Raw genomic sequence first — 3,440 nt, 5'->3', positions numbered from 1 at the left:
ATGTTCTATTAAAAAAAAAAAAAAAAGAAGAAAAAAGTATACAATGACGACCTCGAGTATGTACATGGTTACGTGAATCGTTCGTCCTTCCGTTTAGCGAAAATTAAAATCAACCAGCGAGAGATTACGTCTCTGCAGAGGAACCAAGTTAGGCAAACGTGCAAATTTCTCGAAGCTTCTTTCTCCTCTCGTAAATATTTCATAATAAGTTTGACAATTGATTAGCAAATGACGATTGAATATCGAAAACGAGGTGTATCGATGATCATCATACGATTTCACGTATAATAATTTTATGACGAAAAGACGAGCAGAAAGTACAAGGTTACACGATAATATAATGTCATAACAACGTGTGTATTTCCACCAACATTTTCTTTCTCTTTTTTTTTTTTTTTAAATCGAAGTTGTTCTGCTTCGCTTTCATTCTCGCACGGAGGAATTTCGTTCAGTCGAGGTCTGAACTTCTTCGTCAGATACGCACGGACGACGTAAAGAAACGAAGAGGAAGAGAGAGATTTGAAATTTGCACTCGATCCTATATCACGCCGATTATGAACCACGCGATGAACGATCCTGGCAGCAATAGATTGTGAAATATGTGCGACAGATATTCAAGTACTTACTTGCCACACTTGTTACGTATCTCGAACATCGAAAATCAAGAGCTTATTAGGCCGCTAGGTTAGTAGCGGAAGTTTAAATTCAAGCGTTTTTTCATTGTCTCTTACACACGTGTATGTATTTTCTGGACCAATCGGTACGATACAAAAGGGGGCCATGATTTTCTTCATCCTTCACGTTCAATTTTTCGTGAAAGAAAAAAAGAAAAGAAAAAAAAAAAACCGACGTTACCTCTACGTGTAAGGGTGATATTGCGTTGATCTCACGTCGATCAGTATGTTTTTTTCGATTCAAGTCGAGCTTCGAAATTTGAAGAGGGAAAGTTTCTTTTTGGGTTAGGGGAGGTTTAAAAGAAATGTGCACGACAGAGGAAGAATTCTATCTTGTCTGTAACAAGAGTTCTTAATTTTCATCTTATTAATAGACGTTCGTTTTTAATTGTTGCCGATAGTTGAACGACATTATCAAATCCAGGGACCAATAAATAGTTGTAAAAGATACGAGCAAGACGGTTGCCAGCGTTATTTTTTGATGATTATGTCGATCTTTCGATTATTTTATATTCCCTTGCGTTTCGTTAATTGTTGATGAATCCTGTTTGTAAAACACCTGACGGCTAGTTCAGTCTCATTCGTAAATTGTAATACTCGTCACTTGTTGATTTTAAATTGTCAACTCTGATCTAAGTCTTGTCAACTGTGGGATCTAGGCTAACCAGAATTTTCATTTCTGCTTCTAACTGTCCTGTATATTCGACGAGATATCATAATCTGTACAGTTGTGCGTGTCGCGTTAATCCAACGATAAACGTAAAACCGAGCAACTGAATTACAAACTGGAGATACACGCATTACAGTTAATTAACAACGATTTTCGAGAGCAGTGGAAACTGAAAGATAGACAAGTCCTTGATCTGTACAAATCTGTATATATATATATATATATATATATATATATTTAAAAAAAAAAAAGAGCGACACGAAAAATCCCTCGATGGAAGATTCAATTCCCTCGACGTGTAAATAATATAATAGAAAGAGACACGTTGTGTCTCTGTCACAATTATGTCGTAATTACAATAACGAGAGCAAACATGAAGATCAAAAACCGTGAGCCCAGGTTTCGTAATTTCGAATTAATTTCAAATTAATTTAATTGACCGATGGATTAAATTGATTTCAAATTAACGTCGACGTTGAAGTCGAAATTGTGAAGAAACGGGCGAATTCGTTTCAGCAAGCTTTCACGATTCTCTGTCATTGTTTCGCGCTTTTTCGTGACATCGTAGAGAGATATTTCGATAAATTCAAATTAGCCGCGCGCGTTGTTGCCGAGTATACATCCGTAGCGATCGTTCGTTTCTTTTGTCGCAAGTGCCGAAACTACGAATGCTCTGTCGCACGTATTTAATAAATCGAAACGTTAAACGACTATAACACACCGCAGCGTACGTGTCTATAGATGATATATATTGTAGCACCTATGTAAATGCAAATCGATAATGTAACCTTAACTCCCTTACGATCACCACGATTCTCGTGTTACTTTTAATTTCGTTTCCGCCCGGCGATCCGTCACGAGCGCCACGTGCAACTTCCTTCGAGAATACCTCGATGTAAATATTCATGATAGCCGTAACGCGTGCTACGACGCAAATCAGAATTCAAGTACGAGCGATTTTCTTTCTTTTTTTTTTTTTTTCCTTTCCTTTCTTTTCTTTTCTAACGTTGGGGAAACTTAATTCTTAACCCTTAATTCTTTATTCGATAGCGATAGGAGGAAGAGTAAATCGGTATTTAAAATCGGAGTGCGAGAATGCAGGGCGAGGGCCAGAAATAAATTTTAGTAATTTTTTATTGTATAGTAAATTATACTATTATATAGTATAATTACATATTATATTATAAATCACGCTATTATATAGTAGTTTTTTTTATATCTTTATCCTGACGCTCAAATTTAACTTAAAATCAATGAAATTTAGTTTTTCTTCTTATATTTCGATGTTTTATTAAATTAAAAAAATAATATATGTGGGAAGAAACTTTTGGCCCACCCTGTACACGTAAATTTGTCTATTGTCGACTGTATTTTTGCACTGTGCCCTGTACGAGAGTTGAATCTATTTTAATTACATTGGAAAAATAATCGTTCAAGTCGTTTACGAAGGTGCAAAAAGAACCCTATAAATATTTCAAGTTTTTTTCTCTTTTATCAACTATCGAAAACATATTTATTCGTTAAATACCGAGCAAAAGCAAAACGAAAATGAAAATGAAAACTATCGAATGAAAAATTAAGCGACGATATGTAAAAAAAAAAAGGAAAGGAAATCCAGAACCAATGACTAATATATAGCCAACGAAGACATTATACATATGTACACGTGTACGTATGTGCAATGTATGTATCTATATAAATATCTCCTATAATCGTACGTACCTCGTAGTAAAAAAAAAAAAAAAAAAGATATAATCGACGATCTAACACAAATGATAACGTTATTTTTATTCTCAGATGCACAACAGTGTGCGATCTCCTGCGAAAAAAATGCTTCGAACGCGAAATTGTATTATAAGCGAAGCGGGTCTCATGCTGAAATCCACTTATTATTGACTAGAGGGATTGTTTAATCAATTACCTTGCACTATGCGTGGAAACAACGAATCAGTAACACGACGCAATATATACAGGGTGTTTCGTAACTTGTGGGACCCACTTCGGAAGCTGATTGCACGCCTAAAAATAATGAAAAAAAGTCATATAAATATATACGTCCTATCTGTCTTCGTGTATGAGATATAATGAATTTTCTG

Source organism: Frieseomelitta varia, unplaced genomic scaffold (assembly GCF_011392965.1).
Source record: "Frieseomelitta varia isolate USP_RPSP 00005682 unplaced genomic scaffold, Fvar_1.2 scaffold_274, whole genome shotgun sequence".
Classification (NCBI taxonomy): domain Eukaryota; kingdom Metazoa; phylum Arthropoda; class Insecta; order Hymenoptera; family Apidae; genus Frieseomelitta; species Frieseomelitta varia.
This window is presented reverse-complemented; position numbering follows the sequence as displayed.